The sequence below is a fragment of the Nicotiana tabacum genome, chromosome 17, assembly GCF_000715075.1.
Source record: "Nicotiana tabacum cultivar K326 chromosome 17, ASM71507v2, whole genome shotgun sequence".
In the NCBI taxonomy this organism is placed as follows: domain Eukaryota; kingdom Viridiplantae; phylum Streptophyta; class Magnoliopsida; order Solanales; family Solanaceae; genus Nicotiana; species Nicotiana tabacum.
In genome coordinates, this window is record NC_134096.1 from 11,779,999 (window position 1) to 11,798,375 (window position 18,377).

An 18,377-nucleotide genomic window follows, 5' to 3' on the forward strand; every position below is an offset into this window, starting at 1 on the left:
TTTGTTTTCTAGTTTTTACAAAAAACCTGCTTTAAAAAACTGAAAAATAATTTTCTTAAACAATATTTTTGTAAAAACTAGAAAAAACTAAATATTTTTTACCAAAAACTCAAAATATTGAAAATATTTTTTCCCAGGTTTTAAAAAAATATTGCTTTAAAAACACTGAAAAATAATTTCTAAAGCAAATATTTTTGTAAAAACTGAAAAAACAAATATTTTTTTTTCTGTTTTTAGTTAAAATGTTTTTAGTTTTTCCTGTTTTTAATTGCTTTAGAAAATTGCTTTTCAGTTTTTTTTCACTTTTTACAAAAACATCGTTTTAGAAAATATTTTTCAATTTTTTTAAAGCAAGTTTTTTGTAAAAACTGGAAAAACAAATATTTTTGGTTTTATCAGTTTTTAGTAAAAATAAATTCAATTTTTTCTTGTTTTTACAAAAAAAAATTACTTTAGAAAATTGCTTTTCGGGTATGGGTAATGTGTCTTTTTAATTAATTAGGAGATATTTAGAATTGGCCAACAGAACGATGACACGTGTCCCTCCGTTTAAATGAGGGGTATATCTAAACCCAAAGTTTGACTGCAGGGGTATACATAACCCAATAGTATAACGAGGGGTATTCTTAGAACATTTTCGAAAAATAGAGAGGTATATTTGGACCTTTGCCGTACATTTTAATTATCACTTTTCAAACCCCATTTTTTAATATATTCATTTCCGGTTATGTGATGACCCAAAATATCATCTTTAAATTTAATAAGTAATTATGTACTCTAAGACCTCGACAAGCACCATATATTATTTCTCGACTTACGTGTGCAGTCTGTATAATTTTTCGGAAAGTTTTCATGTGATAAATGGATTAAAATTTGAAATAGAGCTTTAAAACTCAACAGAGTTGACTTTGGTCAATATTTTTAGCAAACGGATCCGGATCAGTGTGTTGACAGTTCTGATAGCTCAGTATCGTGATTTGGGACTTGGGCGTATGCCCGAAATTTAATTTGAAGGTCCCTAACTCAAATTATGACCATTTAACGGAACTAGCAATTTAAAAGCTAAAGATTCCAAGTTTGACCACGGGGTTGACTTTTTGATATCGGAGCCGGAATCCGATTCTGAAAATTTGAACAGCTCCGTTATCTCATTTATGACTTGGGTGCCAAATTTGAAGTCATTCCGGATTCATTTAATATATTTTGGCACGAGGTTTGCAAATTGAAAAGTTTAAAAACTCAAAGTCCGAATCGAGGTATGAATTGCAATTTCAATGTTATTTGATGTGATTTCAGACCCCGAGTAAGTCCATATGATGTTATGGGACTTCTTGAGATATTTGGATAAGGTCCCGAGAGGCTCGGGTGAGTTTCGGATAGGCCACGGGATGTTTTGAACTTAGAAAATTTTGCTGGTAAAACTGAACTTGTTGCAGGCCTCTGATCTCGCAATTGCAAGATCAGGCATCGCAAATGCGAACCAAGCAGGTATGACAATTGCGAGATTTTTATCACAATTGCGAAGAAAGCCTAGGCCAGCAGTTCTCGCAATTGCGAGTTTATCTTCGCAAATGCGAAGGGCCAATTGTCGCAAATGCGACATAATTTTCGCATTTGCGAAGGTAGCGAGATTGTGAAGGGCATCGCAATTGCGAGTGTTTCTTCGCATTTGCGAGCTTTGCGACACCGCAATTGCGAAAAAACTTACGAAATTAATTGTTATATTCACACCCACGACTTGAGAAAATATAACCCTTAAATTATTTGTTATGTGAACTGCATGTGAACGACATATAAGCGAGGTGACGAGTGTCTATACGCCGTCAAATTAATTGTTTGCCTGCTTACTTGAAAAATCATAAATTATTTTAAACCATGAATTAATTATTATAATAATTATTTCTCTTTTAATCTTTGTCAGATATTAATTCTGAAATTCCTGCATTAATTGTTACATGCTATTTGAATTACCTTAATTGTTATTTGATATTTAGCATATTAAATATTAAACTGCATATTTTATCTCTGATTTCTATAATAATTTGTTATTTTCCTTTGGTTGTTCGTAATTAAATAATAATTAGTGTGTGCTTGTTGTCTTATAATTTTATATTAATTGTTGCATTTATTGGGAAAATTCTTCTATGAGAATTGGTAAATGAATATGTTGTGAGAGCGGGTTGCACGCTGCAACAGAATTGATGGAAATGATAATTGGTTATGACTGTTGAGTTGGCTTCAATTATTATAAATGAGTTACCTGATTTATTTCTATTATTGTTGTTATTACTAATATTGCGTACAAGTAATGTAAGTGACCCGTCTTAGCCTCGTCACTACTTCGTCGATGTTAGGCTCAGCACTTCCTTGGAGTTTGTCCCAACGGTGTACCGTAGACTTGCTCGGATTTCAGCTACCGGAGGAGATTTGAGGTATAACTGCATGGCGTTCGCAGTTCTGAAGTCCCCGCCTAATTTACTTTAGTTGTGTGTTTATTTACAGACAGCTTTATTTTATTCAGACCTTTATTTGTATTTATTCTAGAAGCTCGTGCACTTGTGACACCAATTCTGGAATGGTATTTAGACACCGTTGTATTTATGGATTATTTCACTATATTTCAAACTTTGCTTCCGCTTTTGTTTCCTTGATTATTAATAATGTAAAGATTGTTTAAAAATTGGTTAATAATATTCTAACGTTGGCTTGCCTAGCAAGTGAAATGTTAGGCACCATCACGGTCCGAAGGTGGGAATTTCGGATCGTAATAGTTGGTATCAGAGCACTAGGTTAAATAGGTCTCACGAGTCACGAGCAAGATTAGTAGAGTCTGAAGGATCAGTACGGAAACGTCTGTACTTATGTCTTAGAGGCTATGAAGTTTAGGAACAATATCACTTCTTTCTTATTCTGTCGTGCGATTTTATTCTATCATCGATGATTGAACCATTCTACTCTTATTCTCTCACAGATGGTGAGAACATGTAATACCTCTACCGATGGACAGGGACCAGAACCCCCGGTGATAACTATGGCCAGGGGTAGAGGTCGAGGCAGAGGTCGTGCTAGAGGCCGAGGTAGAGCTCAGTCCAGAGCTCGAGCAGCTGCACCTGTTATGGAACCTCAGGTAGACGTTCAGGAGGAGGTCCTAGTTCAGAATGTACCAGTTCAGGTCCCGAAAGGATTCATAGCCACTCCAGTGCTTCAGGACGTTCTAGTCCGATTGGTGAGTCTTATGGAGGGTGTGGCCCAGAATGGTACATTTTCAGTGGCACCAGCTGTCTCACAGGCTGGGGGAGGAGCACAAACTCCCACTACTCCCGCTTTAGAGCAGATGGCTCCCCAGAATCAGGCTCCAGCAGCCCCGCCAGTTGGGATAGTTCAGCTAGTTGTTGCGGCACAGATCGGTGATAGGCCCACCATTTCTTTTGAGGCCTTATTGATACTGGATAAGTTCTCTAAGATCTTCCAGTTCACTTCAGTGGTACACTTTATGAGGACCCACAACATTATCTTGAAGCATCCCACATTCATGCAAGGTCGGGGAAGGGCCGCACCCCAATGGTGTGTGATGTAACAGCTTAACCTAATGCAAACATCAATGGCTGATTCCACGGCTCGAACCCATGAGCTATAGGTCACACGGAAACAACATTACCATTACACTACGGACACCTTCAAATCAGACAGGCAGCCGCTCCAACTCCTTTTTAGGATGTTCGAGTACTTCGGGAGCACAATATATCATTTATCTATAGAAGCATAAACCAACGCAGAAGGTCAAAGCCAAAGCTCTAACTAACAATTCTCCGTCCACCATGTAAACAAGAACTTGCATTACTAATTCCAGCAATAAGTCTTTTTCCACAATATCATATGATATGTGCATGAAGTGACCAAACACATAGAAATATGTGGTGCAGCCTAGTAATAGAGCGAGATACCCATAATTGAACTCCAAAAGGTTATGCAGGACTGCTGCAGTCATCACAGGAATGACCTCGATCATAAATTTTGCCTTGGCACCAATTATCTGGAAAGGCATGTCGCGATGCCAATAAACAACAGAATAGTGCGCAGTAAAATGAATTATAAAGCCACCCACCATGAAAAGGAACGTGAAAATTCTCGGAACATGTTCTAAATTCAGGAGGGCAGCGACTATACACAAGAAGGAAAAGTAACTATAAATAAGCCACCATATGTCTTCAAGCCTTACAAGACCCCCTGAAATAAACACAAGAAGAACATATTCAGCATCTCAAAGAAAGTTACGAAAACACAAAATCAAGCACACCAAGACCATGAACAAGCACAATTGGAGAGGGCAACTTGCAATAAAAATCACCACTTTCAAAGTCTAAAAAGAAGTAACTTCTCGTCTCCAAACTATATCAGCAAAGAAGTTGTGGCATTGTTCTGGCATCCAAGCTAGAAAAACACTATAATTACATCCGCTCCTACGAATATTCATAAATTTATGGCAATATCAATGGCAAGATTATGACACACTGACTACATTGTCCAACTTATTACATTGTGTATACATTCCTTAAGTACAGCTTCCTTCTGCCATATGAAATTTGTCCAATAGTCCACTAGTCTAAAAGTGTTTGTACACCCCACTTTAGTTGATTCCAGTATCAAGCATCATATACAAATGGATTCCATCTCAAAAAGCACCAGAAAATTACTGTTATGTACTAAATTTCAAAGATCCTACAAGATATCCTAGGAACATTCACCGTACGTCCACTACCCTGTTAGGGATAGACTTGATATTTATTAAGTACACGTAAATTATCGTACTCATATTATCTGCACATTTTTGTGCAGACTCTATTCCTGGGACCCAGGAGATAGGGTTGGGCTGATACTTGGATACTTCGCTGAGCTGCCTTGCTTGGATTCGCAGCTCTAGCCCCCTCATTAAGACTACCAAGTTAACTATATGTTCGTATGTGATAAATTGGGAATTGCAGTCCATCCTAAATGAACTCCAGTGAACCCACATACTTCAAAAATGTATGAGACCTCAATCAAAACCTGCAAGTTCAATAAAATACGCATACCTAATGAGTTCGCAACAATTTATTACTTATTGAAGTATGGAACTATGGAAGGGGACCCTTAGCGTAACTGGAGAAGTTGTTGTCATATGATCAGGAGGTCCTAGGTTCGAGCTGTGAAAACAGCCTTTTGCGGAAATATAGGTTAAGACTGTTTAGTGCACCATGCTGCCCTTTTTTTTGAAGTATAGAACCATGGAGAAAGTCAAGAAGATGAAAAGACATATCACATTGAAGGGTGATTATTACAATTAAACTTGAAATATAAAAACTCCATGAAGAGCTACGAATTTCTATAAAATTCAACTAATGAGAAGACGATGGAGTAGCGAGATAGCACAAAATAAGCTTAAGAGTGACCAAACAACATGATTCGGACTTACCTCTTTAGATTGTTCCTCAAGTCAGTCCTGTTTTTTTCATTTTACATACAATAAACTAATACTATGAACTTTTAAAGTTTTCCAAAGGTACGAGGTTTTTGTATAAAACTTACAAGGACATTTTATCAAACAACTTGTATGCATTCACCAACAACAGTTAAATAAAGAGCAAAGAGCCAAAGGATTAAAACATTAGATTTTTAAATGATAACATGATCCATGATAATGTAAAATATAATACTATCAGTGTAATTTTAATTGTTATAACAAATTATATAAAACATATGTTATTATATAGATACTGTCACTCCACATAGTTTAAACTAAAAAAAGCCCAAGTATTTGACTTAATTTACCATAAATGTAATTGGAAAAATGACACTGTATAGCCGCTGTAAAAATAATAGTCGAAAAAATATATATAATTTATATATTTTTTTTGTGTATATATATATTTTGTAGGTTATATATAAAAATTATACAAATATTATATACTTTTTCGGCTATCAATTATAAATAATTTCTGTCGCGGGCTAAAAGTGATAATATACATCTTGACTGTCCATCATCAATATCTAACCAAACAGCACATTTTCTAAAATTTCCCTCTTTAAAAAGACGCTCTCTTTAACTTTTGTCTTCTTCCACTTCTAGATCCAATACATTTTACGGCAAATGGACAAATATATCCCTGTATTTTAAAAAATGGTCTAAAAATACCCCTCGTTATACTATTGGGTTATCTATACCCCTCCAGTCATACTTTGGGTTCAAATATAGCCCTCATTTAAACGGAGGGACACATGTCATCGTCATGTTGGTCAATTCTAAATATCTCCTAATTAATTAAAAGCACCCATTACCCATACCCGAAAAGTAATTTTCTAAAGCAATTTTTTTATTTTAAAATCTGGAAAAAACTGAATTTGTTTTTACTAAAAACTAAAAAAAAAAAGAAAATATTTTTTTTTCCAGTTTTTACAAAAAAAAACAGCTTTAAAAAAACTGAAAAATAATTTTCTAAAATAATATTTTTGTAAAAACTGAAAAAAACTAAATATTTTTTACTAAAAACTGAAAATATTGAAAATATTTTTTTCCAGTTTTTAGAAAAATATTGCTTTAAAAAATTAAAAAATAATTTCTAAAGCAAATATTTTTGTACAAACTAAAAACTAAAACTGAAAAGCAATTTTCTAAAGCAATATTTTTGTAAAAACTGAAAAAATAAATATTTACTTTTTTTTAGTTTTTAGTTAAATTGTTTTTAGTTTTTCCTGTTTTTAATTGCTTTAGAAAATTGCTTTTCAGTTTCTTTTTCACTTTTTACAAAAACATTTTTTTAGAAAATATTTTTCAATTTTTTTAAAGTAATGTTTTTGTAAAAACTAGAAAAACAAATATTTTCGGTTTTATCAGTTTTTAGTAAAAACAAATTCAATTTTTTCCTGCTTTTACAAAAACTTTGCTTTAGAAAATTATTTTTCGGGTATGGGTAATGTGTCTTTTTAATTAATTAGGAGATATTTAGAATTGGTCAACAGGACGATGGCACGTGTCTCTCCATTTAAATGAGGGGTATATTTGAACCCAAAGTATGACTGCAGGGGTATAAATAACCCAATAGTATAACGAGGGGTATTCTTAGACCATTTTCGAAAATACAGAGGTATATTTGGATCTTTGCCATACATTTTAATTATCACTTTTCAAACCCCATTTTTTAATATATTCACTTTCGGTTCGAATCCTACATCTTCAACCGTATGATCAGAATCAACGGCTTAGATAATTCCCAGCACTTTTTACCCCTTTCTTCTTTTCCCTATTTCAAATTAAAATCTCATCATTTCTTCAACGGCTAGTTTCTTTTCTTTTCATTCTCTTCTCTTTTCTCTAACCCTATCTCTTCTGTTACATCAGCAGGAACCTTGGGATAAGGCTTCATTCCTTTACTAATACTTGCTAAATAATGTTTCAATAGTTTGATAGTGCCACTACATTTTTGGGTGCAAAACCTACTCCTAAAATACTTTTCCTCTTGAAGGCAATGCAGGATCTTTTCTGCTCATATCTTCAGACTCTGCTTCATCCATTTTCTGCAAGTTTTGATTTTTGAAGAGTTCACCTGCTACTACACCCCAAAATTGTGGCGTACGCATTATGGGACTTTCTCCCCCACCACCGCCTCGGGACATTTTTGGTATGTCTTACCTCGGGGCTCGCTCCGAAAACATCTTTTAAAACATTAGTTACAACCGTAACTGGAATCATGGCCTTATTTTGATAAAGCTTGTTTATGGGCGTGTGTTTGGATGGATGTAGACCTGGCACTGTTGTCTAGTGATGCAGGGTCCAATTGGATCCCTGTTGTATATATATGATTTTCAATAATACAAAGCCACATGAACTTTGGGCCTTCCATCTGATCCCATGTGCAATTAATCCAGTGAAAATAGTACGGGTTAATCAGTTTTCGGATCGGTAATTGAAAAATAGCCAGTATTTGTAAAGTCATTGAAAAATAGCCATTATTTTTCTACAACACGGAAAGTTCCAGTATAATATACTGGAAATTAGTGCACACGTGTATGAACTTCCAACATATTATTTTGGAACTCCAACACACGGAAAGTTCCTGTATAATATACTGGATATTGGAGCACCTGTGTATGAACTTTCACCATATTATGCTTGGCCAGTATATTATGTTGGAACTCCAGTATATTATTCTGGAACTCTAGTATGTTATCCTGAAACTTCAGTATATTATATCGGAATATTTTTTATATTTTGAATAGTGTTTTCGTTCAGATTTATCTTTACATGAAAAGTGGCTAAATTTCGATTACTTTTGAAACTGTGACTATTTTTCAATTACCACTTGTAAATCTGGCTATATTTGAATTTCACCCATTAATCCATGATGAAACCATTGCTAAGAGGAAATACCTTTAATTTGTTAAAACGTTTAATACCCAAATGTGGATTCACTTGTCCGCTCAAAAACCATTCCCTAATAAGAAGTGCCCATTTCAACATTATTAACACTTGATTTCAAATTAGTACGACCTTTAAGTCCAAAACACAATCCATTGTAGAACCTTCACACATAATCTCAACTTTAGATAATAAATAATTGACCCATGAATCTGCATAGAATGCTTTAGGCGTGTGTGATTACTCAAAAATGTCATCTTTAAATTTAATAATTAATTCTGTGTTCTAACACCTTGAAAAACACTATTTATCACTCCTCTACTTGCGCGCAGTCCGTAAATTTTTTGGAAAGATTTTATGTGAAAATGGATTAAAATGTGACATAGAGTTTTAAAACTCAACTGAGTTGACTTTGGTCAACATTTTGAGCAAACGGACTCCGATCAGTATTTTAATAGTCGGTAGTTCCGTATCATAATTTGGGACTTGGGCGTATGCCCGGAATCAAATTCCGAGGTCCCTAGCCCGAGATATGAAATTTTGATGAAAAATTAAAAGTTTGAAAGCTTAATGATTTTTAAGAATTTACTGATTTGGATTTATTGACACCGAGTCCATATTTTAGTTCTGGAATTTGGTATAGGTCCACTATAATATTTATGACTTGTCTGCCGAATTTAGTGAGAAACAGAGTTAATTTGACGTGATTCGGACGTCCGGTTGTGAAAATATAAGTTTTAAAGTTTTCTTGAAAATTTCCTTTGATTTGGTGTGTGATTCGTAGTTCTAGGTGTTATTTTGGCGATCTGATCCCGCGAACAAGTTCGTATGATATTTTAGGACTTGTGTGCATATATGGTTTGGAACCCCAAGGGCTCGGGTGTAATTCAGGTCAGGATCGGCTTATTTTGGAACCATGAAACTGCTGAACGTGTTGCGACTAGTTTCATTCTATGTGATCGCGCGACTGTGTCCGCGATCGCGAAGGCTTAATGGTCACGGATGAAAGTTGTACTATGCGATCGCATAGTGAGGTCCGCGATCGTACAGTGACAGCAGGCAAAGCACCGCGAACGCGGGGGCCAAGCCGCGTTCGCGTAGAAGGAATGAGGTAGAAGCTTAAGCACAAAAATTGTACTACGCGATTGCGCAATGATGTCCGCGATCGCGGAAGGCTAAAAAATTGTGCTTCGCATTCACGTAGAGAAAAAAGCTAGGCAGGAAGTATTGTACGCGATCGCATAAGGTAAAATCTGGGCAAACAGCTCGAAATGGGATTTCGTCCCATTTTCAACCATTTCCCATTTTTGAGCTCGGGTAAGGCGATTATTGGGCGATTTTCACGGGAAAATATTGGGGTAAGTAATCCTTATCCTTTATTGATTGTATTTCATGATTCCATACTCATTTATATCATGAATTCGTAAATTTTTGAAAACAAAAGAGTAGTAAGACACAACATTGTCACTAGCTGACATCGGCAAAAATCCTACCATACTAGCCTCACAAAGGTTCGAAGTAAGGTAGACTCAACTACCTCCTAACCTACAACCCTAATACTCGACCTCCACACCTTCCTATCAAGAGTCATGTCCTCGGAAATCTGAAGCCTCGCCATGTCCTTCCTGATCACCTCTCCCCAATACTTCTTAGGTCATCCTCTACCTCTTCTCGTGCTCTCCAAAGACAGCCTCTCACACCTCCTTACATGAACATCTGGGCTTCTCCTTTGTACGTGTCCGAACCATCTGAGCCTCGCTTCCCGTATCTTGTCATCAATGGGAGCCACGCCCACCTTCTCCTGAATATCTTAATTCCTGATCTTATCCATCTTAGTGTGTCCGTACATCCACCTCAACATCCTCATTTTTGCTACTTTCATCTTCTGGATATGTGAGTTCTTAATAGGCCAACACTCAACTCCATACATCATGGCCGGTCTAACCACCACTTTGTAAAACATACCTTTGAGTATCGGTGGCACTCTCTTATCACACAAGACTCCAGATGCTAACCTCCACTTCATCCACCCTACCCCAATACGGTGTGTGACATCCTCGTCTATCTCACTTCCTCTCTTAATAACCGATCCAAGATACTTGAAATTGCCACTACTTGGTATGACCTGTGATTCAAGCCTCACTTCCACGCCCACTTTTCTCAGCTCAGTGCTGAACTTACACTCCATGTATTCCGTCTTCGTCCTGCTCAGCTTGAAACTCTTAGACTCAAGGGCCTGTCGCCATACCTCCAACCTCTTGTTAATACTAGTTCGCGATTCATCAATCAGAACTATGTCATCGGCGAATAACATACACCATGGCACCTCCCCTCGAATATGGTGTGTTAACACGTCCATCACCAGGGAAAATAAGAACGGGCTGAGCGCAGAACCTTGGTGTAAACCCATAACAACTGGAAACTACTCAGAGTCGCCTCCTACAGTCCTAACCTGAGTCTTAGCCCCGTCATACATGTCCTTAATATCCCAAATGTAGGCAGCCAACACGCATTTTGCCTCTAAGCATCTATAGAGAACTTCTCTAGGAACCTTATTGTACGCCTTCTCTAAGTCAATAAACATCATGTGCACATCCTTCTTCCTCTCCCCGTATAGCTTCCGTAGTAGAATGATCCGGCATGAACCTAAACTGGTTGTCGGATATAGACAATGTCCTCCTCACTCTCGCTTCAATCATCCTCTCTCATACTTTCATGGTATGACTCAGTAATTTGATACACCTATAATTGTTATAACTCTGGCATTATTCTAAAATTTAGAACTCATAAAATTGAAATACTTGCTCTGTTGCTTTGTGTTTCAAAGACTGAAAATTTGCAAAGAGGGGAAAGAACTAAAGGAAACAAAGGGAACCGTGTAGAAGCAGGAAAATGATCTGATTTATGCAAAGTGCAAATTCTGATTTATTTAATTTATAGGGAAAATAAAAACAGAAATTGCAAAACTGGAATCTAATCCTATATTCAATTACCTTGATACAAGATCTCAAATCGCGACCTGGAGATCGGGCTGTAATGACCCAGCCGGTCATTTTAACTTTTAGAACCATGTTCCTTAAAATAAAACTTCCCGATTTATGACTTGTGGGGATGGTTGGTCGATCCCGGAATCAGGGTTTGACGGTTCCAATAGCTCCGTATGGTGATTTTGGACTTGGGAGCGTGTTCGAAATTTTATTTGGAAGTTCGTAGTTAAATTAGGCTTGAAATGGCTAAAAGATGAATTTAAGTTTGGAAGTTTGATTGGGCAGTTGACTTTTGATACTGGAGTCGGAATTCAGCTCCAAAATTTTTCATAGATTCGTTATGTCATTTATGACTTATGTGCAAAATTTGAGGTCAATCGGACTTGATTTGGTAGGTTCCGGCGTCGTTTGTAGAAATTGGAAATTTCAAAGTTCATTAGGCTTGAATCGATGTGTGATTCGTGTTTTTAGTGTTGTTGGATGTGATTTGAGGACTCGACTAAGTTCGTATGATGTGTTAGGACTTGTTGGTATAATTGGTTGAGGTCCCGAGGGGCTCGGGTCAGTTTCGGATGCTTAACGGATCATTTTGGACTTGGCTTGATAGCTAAAGTTCTGGTTTCTGCAGGTTCTGGTTTCCTTCTACGCGATCGCGTGAGAAGGTATGCGATCGCGTAGGGTTAATTGGGCAGCTGAAATTTTGTGCTATTCGATCGCGTGGGTAAGTCCGCGACCGCGTAGGTTTTGCAAGTCGTGCTATACGAACGCGTGGCTAAGATCGCGTAGGGTTATTTTCTAGGCAGAAAAATTTGTGCTACGCGATCGTGTGAGTTGGTCCGCGATCGCGTAGAAGGAATCACTCGGCAGAGAGTTTCAGTTCTATCATCCCATTTTTCCATTTTTAACGATTTGGAACTCGGATTTGGACGATTTTTGGGTGATTTTCAGAGAAAACAACAGGGTAAGTGTTCTTAACTCAATATTTGTTAAATTACCCGAATCCATCACTGTTTTTATTATTTAATTGGTAAATTGAGTTGGAAAAAGTTTGAAAACCCTCTTGGATAAATTATGCTAGTAGACATTTGATGATTTTTGAGTATTTATTTCATCACACTTGTCCTTATAATTGCTCACAATTTTTTTTATTTAAATCTCTCACCTCTCACTTATTTAATAAATAAAAATCGGCCATTTCTAAAATGTTAAAAAGGATAATTATATGGCTAGTTCACCGTTGGCTTGCCTAGCGGTGACGTTGGGCGCCATCACGATCTATAGGAAAATTTGGGTCGTGACAAGTACTACCAGTAGTTCCAAAATCGACAAACGTAGAGACTGTAAAAGCTAGCTTGCCAAAGTTGTATTTCTGGCCTCAAATGAAAAAGATTCAACTGACAAGAAATATAAAGTAAAAATAGATCCAGTATTTAGTGTGTTCTTGCTTCGTGTCAGAAACAAAGAAGAGCATCCAATAAAAGATGATTTGGTTCTTCCTTCACACTTGGTAATCAATCCCAATGGTAATAGTAATACATTTAATAAGAGAAATATTTCTATCCTTAGACTTTGTGATAGTTGCATGATAGAATTAAAAAGATATCTTAGCTAGCAGAAATGAATATATTGATCAACTAAATAAAAGGTTGATTGCAAAATTTTATTGTAAAAACAAAATGCTTTTCTATTTTTGACTCAGCAGAAAATAATACCAATAATTAGTATCAAAAAGAATACTTAAATACTTTAATACCAAATGGCCTTCTACCATACATGTTTGTTTCAAGTTTATTATTTCTTACGTATATTAGTGTCACCGTATATATAATAGATTAAGTTAAAATTGATCTTCCATTGTATATAGATTGATTTTGAAGAAAACTATGCCTATTATGCTACTGAAAAAATTAGATACGCCGAATAACTTATCTAATAACACACATATGGTATATAGAAGTTTTGACAATATAGTCATACATGCAAAAATTATGATACAAGTCAATATGCTTCTAAGTATATTCTTATCCTGAATTCAACTTTCGTCTATCGAAACTAAGGAATATCCTTTTAAATTTGTGTCAAAATATTTTTTATTATTTTTATGTTTTGCAAATATAATAAATAAAGCACAATGACAAACATCCTAATGTTGGATTATATATACCGCAATATGTTTTCTTGCACGAACAACTGTATGTTGCACTTTCAAGAGGGATATCAAGATCGACAGCAAGAGTTTTGGTTAAGGTAAAGCAACCAAAGTGTCACGACCCCAATTTTTCTCTGTAGGATGTCGTGACGACACCTAGTCTCTAAGAGTAGGTAAGCCTAACAAATTATGTGGAGTAACTGAATGTAAATCTGAAACTTAAACCTCATCATCTAAAATAACAAAAAAACAACGATTCAAAATAGTTACAACTCCCAAAACCCGATAGAAATAAGTCACAAGCTATAAAGAGAAATGCTAAATATCTTTATATATCAGAGTCTAAAGAGAATAAAGAAGACAACATAATAAGGATAGAGGGGGGCTCCGAGGTCTGCGGACGCTGGCAAATATACCTTGAAGTCTCCACACACATGCTAGCTCACCGATATCTGGTCAGGTAGGAAGAACCTGGATCTGCACAAAATGATGTGCAGAAGAATAGTATGAGTACACCATAATAGTATCTAGTAAATGCCAAGCCTAACCTCGGTAGAATAGTGACGAGGTCAGGTCAAGGCCCTATTCGGAATAATAGGAAAAGCAAGGCAGGAGATATAATAATGTAATCAGATGACAGAGAGGTGTAACAATAGAAATTCACAGAATATAACAACCCGAAATTCAAGAAGACAACTACAACACATGAGGAAACAAGAATCTTACAAGTTTAGAAACAAAAACAACAACAACAACAATAACAACGATACAACAAATAAAGGTAAACAATAGGGGCACTCCCGAGGTACCGCCTCGTAGTTCCAAAAGTAAATATCTCATAACGGAACAGTAGAAACCTCATGCAAATAATGATAACCTCACGGTAGAAACCTCGTGCCACAATAACACTCCACACGGCAGAAACCCCATGCCACAATAACACTCCGCACGAAAGAAACCTCGTGCCACAATAACACTCCACACTGAAGAAACGTCGTGCCACAATAACACTCTGCACGGAAGAAACCTCATGCCACAACCAATCAGTTATCTCAACAAAAAAGCACGAAAGCAACAAATAACAATGGAATAATAAAATTACAGGCTGGAATCCTACAGTTAAAGAATGAATACGAAATCAAAGAAAGCAGGTAATTCAACTGAGCATGTTGCACAAATTTCAAGTAAGATATAAGACACACAGACATGTGACATTAGGCTAAACATGATGACTACACGTGCTAGAGGAGCTAAATTAAGGGAATAAAAATAACTATTTAGCAAAAACCGGATTTTTACTATTTAGCCCGAGTACGCACTCGTCACCTCACGTACACGGCCTTCATATATTGAAATTTACCATAACAGTAACAAATCCTAAGGGGAATTTCCCTCACACAAGGTTAGACAAGTCACTTACCTCAAATCTCGCTCAATCAGTCAACAAGAAGGCCTTTCCCTCGATTTTCCAACACCGATCGGCTCCAATCTAGCCAAAATAATTACATACTATAAATATAACTATAAGAAACTAATTTAAATAATGAAACTACGACCTTAGCAAAGAATTGAAATATCAAGTTCAACCATACAATAATTAATCAAGTCCGACCTCAAATTGCCTTTCAAATCCCAAAATTTTAGCCTAAGAAGCTTTCCCAATTTTTCCTCAAATTTCCAACTAAAAATACTAATTAAATAATGAAAACAACAATAGATTCTTGTAATATAGCCAAAACCGAGAAAGAATTTCTAACCCCAATGATTTCCTTGCAAATCTCTCAAATGATTTTCACAAATCGAGCTCTCTATGTCCAAAAATCAAAGTGAGATCAAACCCTCAAAATTAGGCCTTTTCTGCCAGTGAAGTCACACATGCGAACCCACAGCCGCATATGCGGCTCCGCACCTGCGGAATTCCCATCGCAGGTGCGGTTCTCACTTAGCCCAGCAACTTCCTCTTCTGCAGACCAAAATGCGCATCTGCGCTTCCGCTCCGGCGACATAGGAGCGCTTCAGCGCACACGCTCCAGCGGACTAAGTCCGCTACTGCGATCACCAGACCTTTCCGCTTCTACGCTTCTCCAATCGCATGTGCTAGTCCGCTTCTGCGGAGCTCTGACCGCATCTGCAGTACCAACTAAGCAGGCCACAAACTGCTTCTGCGGCTCGATGGTTGCTTCTGTGGTGCCACACCTCGGCCCAAAGCGCGTAGGTGCGATTGCACCAGACACAGCAATGCTTCAGCTTTCCCACAAGTTCAATATTATTTCGGATTCAATATGAATCACACTGAAGGCCCCGAGACCACGTACGAATATACCAACAAGTCTTAAAATATCATACGAACTAAGTCTAGCCTTCAAATCACATCAAACAATGCTTAAAACATGAATTACATATTGATTCAAGCCTAATGAACTTTAGAACTTCTAACTTCTACATTCGACGCTGAAACCTATCAAATCGAGTACGATTGACCTCAAATTTTGCACACAAGTCACAATTGGAATTACGAACCTACTCCAACTTCCGGAATTAGAATCCGACCCCATATCAAAAAGTCCACTCTCGGTCAAACTTTCCAAAAATCATCCAATTTTCCAGATTTCGCCAAGTAACGCCGAAATGACCTACAGACCTCCAAATCAACATCCGGACACGCTCCTAAGATAGAAATCACCATATGGAGCTATTGAATCCGTCAAAACTTCATTTCTGAGTTGTCTTCACATAATTCGAACTACGGTCAACTCCTACGACTTAAATTTCCATTTTAGGGACTATGTGTCACATTTCACTCCGAAATCAAAAACCAATAACCTCCCGACAAGTCACGTAACCACATAATGAAATAGAGTGAGAAATAAATAGGGGTTCAGGGTTAATACTTTCAAAATGACCAGACATGTCATTACATCCTCCCCCTTTTAGAACAAGCGATCGTCCTCGAACGAGTATAGAGACATATATGAAGTGGTGAAAATATGAGGATAATGGTTGCGCATATCATGCTCGGTCTCCTAAGTCGCCTCCTCGATCGGATGACCCCTTCACTGAAGCGATGCTCTTTGACCTATCTTTCGAACCTGCATATCCAAAATTGCCACCGGCTCCTCGACATAAGATATATCCTTGTCCAACTGGACTGAGCTGAAGTCTAGCACATGAGACGGATCGATGTGATAGTTCCAGAGCGTAGAAACATGGAACACTGGATGAACTACAGAGAAACTAGGTGGTAGTGCAAGTCTGTAAGCCACCTCTCCAACCCTCTCAAGAATCTCAAAAGGCCCGATATACATAGGGCTCAACTTGCTCTTCCTCCCGAACCTCATACCACCCTTCATGGTGAAACCCCGAGCAAGATCCGCTCCCCAACCATGAATGCAGTGTCGCGAGCCTTCCGATCCACATAACTCTTCGGTCTGGATTGGGTTGTACAAAGTCGATCCTGAATCAATTTAACCTTTTCCAAAGCATCCTGAACCAAGTCTGTATCCAATACCCTATCCTCGCCCGGCTCGAACCAACCCACTAGACACTGGCACTGCCTACCATACAAAGCCTCATACGGGGTCATCTAAATGCTCGACTGATAATTGTTGTTGTAGGAAAACTCCACAAATGGCAAGAACTGATCCCAAGAACCCCCAAAATTCATCACACAAGTGCGAAGAATATCCTCCAATATCTGAATAATGCGCTCGAACTGTCCGTCCATCTGAGGGTGAAATGATGTACTCAACTCCACCCGAGTACCCAACTCATGTTGTACGGCTCTCCAGAACTGCGATATAAACTGTGTACCCCGGTCAGAGATGATAGATACCAGCATGCCATGAAGCCTGAAAATCTTGCAAATGTAAACCTGAGCCAACTGCTCTGAAGAGTAAGTAGTAACCACATGAATGAAATGAGCGTTGGTCAATCTATCCACAATCACCCAAACTACATCGAACTTCCTTTGAGTCCGTGGGAGCCCAACAACGAAATCCATAGTGATTTGCTCCTATTTCCACTCTGAAATCTCTAGCTTCTGAAGCAATCCTCCTGGCCGTTGATGCTCATACTTCACATGTTGACAATTTAGGCACCGAGCTACATACTCCACTATGTCCTTCTTCATCCTCCTCCACCAATAATGTTGCCTCAGGTCCTCATACATCTTCGCGGCACCTGGGTTAATGGAGTATCGCAAATTGTGAGACTCTTAGAGAATCAACTCACGCAAACCATATACATTGGGCACACATAGCCTGCCCTGCATCCGTAATACATCGTCATCTCCAATAGTGACCTCTTTGGCATTACCGTGTTAAACTGTGTCCTTAAGGACAAACAGATAAGGGTCAACATATTGACGCTCTTTGATACGATCATAAAGACAAGACTGAGAAACCTCACAAGCCAAAACTCTGTTCGGCTCGAAGACATCCAATTTGACAAACTGGTTGGCCAAGGCTTGAACATCCAATGATAAATGCCTCTCTGCTACTAGTAGATATACTAAACTGCCCAAAATCTCCGCCTTGCAACTCAAGGCATTGACCACCACATTGGACTTCCCTAGATGATAGAGAATGGTGATGTTATAATCCTTAAGCACCTCCAACCATCTCCGCTTCCGCAAGTTGAGATCTTTCTGTTTAAACAGATGTCGTAGACTTCGGTGATCGGTGTAGACCTCACAAGGGACACCATTCAAATAGTTCCGCCAGATATTCAAGGCATGAACAATAAATGCTAACTCGAGGTCGTGGACAAGATAGTTCTTCTCAAGCACCTTCATATATCTAGACGCGTAGGCAATCACCCTACTATCGTTCATCAACACCGCGTCGAGACC